Raw genomic sequence first — 2,027 nt, forward strand, 5'->3', positions numbered from 1 at the left:
TTGTAAACAACTAAGTTACATACGGTGGTATTGTAAGGTAAAGAATTGATTCAAGAGTTGTAGACCAATATTATTATGAGGTAAGAAAAATGTTCAACTTATAAGTGTATTGCCGAGGATAGGAGTTGATCAGTAAAATTTTTTTTTGGGTGCAAAGAATTCTTAAGATGGACTGCATAAATGCTAATGTAATAGGTCGTTGACATTACAAGTATAGTATAAAGAAGGTAAGATACGATAAGGTTGAACCTCTATTTCTAATATTGAGAACGACAAGAAAATTCAGAATTCGGGATTTTAGTAAAGTAAACTAAGTTACCATAAGTTGTGAATCGCAAATGAGGTTTTTGGTAGGAAATTTAATTCGGATTGAAGAGACGTAAAGACAACATAAGACTTAAATATTTATCAGAGTAGCGCAGCGGTAGCATGGATTTTTGGAATACTAGAATTAAGAATCTAAACTTTTGGATTACCGAGGATTAGCGAATTTCGGGGACGAAATTCAAATTAAGGGGGATAGATTGTGAAGTCCCGAAAATTTTAAGTCCATATGAACCAAGTGTGTGCAAGTTATTAAATTCCTTATGTATTATATTAAATGATTTAATGCATGCTTATTTCATTAGATTGTGTTTTAATTCATGATTTAAGAATTTACATTATTTTAATAGTTATATTTAAATAGTTACACGTTAAAATGTTTTCTTGAGTTTTATGTTTCAGACGATTATTCGAGGCGAGATCGAGGAAAGGAGACCGAGACTATTTTTAGTAAATTTTAATGCGGTATTTTATTTTAAGTTAAGGATGGTGTATTTTAAATGAATTATTTAGTTTTAGTAATTTAATGATTTAATTCATGTATTTAGTGATGTTAGGATTTTGAAACTTTTAAAGAATTAGTATTGGAACATTTTATTTTCAAATTAGAAGATTTTATAAAAATCATAATGAGTTAGCAATTTATTAATATTCTAAATAATATTTTAGATGGTATTTTAATTAATATTTTAATTAAATTGTTAATTTAGTTAACATTTTAATTAGCAACATAATGATGCAATTAAGCAATTTATTTCCTATTTATTTGATTTACATGTAATCTAGTATTTTATTAGCAATTTAATTAGCATGTTAAATAGATAATTAAGCCAAAACTTTTCCCTAATTATCTAGCAAACTCACACACACACGTCTCCACACATACACACACACACACGTATTATTCAATTTATTTTTAGTCAAACACATTACCCAATTGTTCTCCTAATGCACACATACACATATTCAAATATTCAAACACAACTTTTCACACACTCATACACGTATGGAACACACACTAAACACATGTTTAATATTTTATATTTTTAGGAGAAGAAAAGTTTTCTTAAAACTCTTTTCTATTAACTTTCCTTCTCATTATTTTCTCTATAAGTTCTCATTTCCAAGCGTCCACTCTCTGCAAAATTTCCAGCAAGTTTTAGTGAGTTTTATTCAAGAAAAATTGAGTCACGTTCGTCCCGGATCGTCTATCGCTCCGTCTCCGCTTCGGTATCGTCGTTACGGTATTTTTAAATATCAAAAGGCACATATATTCTGTTCTTGATGCATCGATCATGTCATATTATGCGTTGCGTTGTTTTTATGCGTAAAACCATGTGTATGATGCGTAGGAGTTTGAGCGATTACGTTGGGATCACTTTTGAAATACTTTTCAGATTTGAAATTTTCGTTTTTTGATGTTCTGTAAAATACTGCAATTTGTCGGTACATATTTTGAGAAAACTTTCAACTACAAAAACGTAGATCTTTTCGATACGTTCGATTTGATATAAAATTCAAGTTATTTGGATTAAAAACGAGTGAGTTATGATGTTTTTCGTAGGACTGCTCAAACTGCATTTTTTTAGAAACGTTTTTGTTGTTCTGAAAAATACTGCGATTTTTCAGTAAATATTTTGAGAAAACTTTTAACTAAAAAAACGTAGATCTTTTCAATACGTTCGATTTGATATAAAATTCGA

The sequence above is a fragment of the Primulina eburnea genome, chromosome 13 (genome assembly GCF_022965805.1).
Source record: "Primulina eburnea isolate SZY01 chromosome 13, ASM2296580v1, whole genome shotgun sequence".
Lineage (NCBI taxonomy): Eukaryota > Viridiplantae > Streptophyta > Magnoliopsida > Lamiales > Gesneriaceae > Primulina > Primulina eburnea.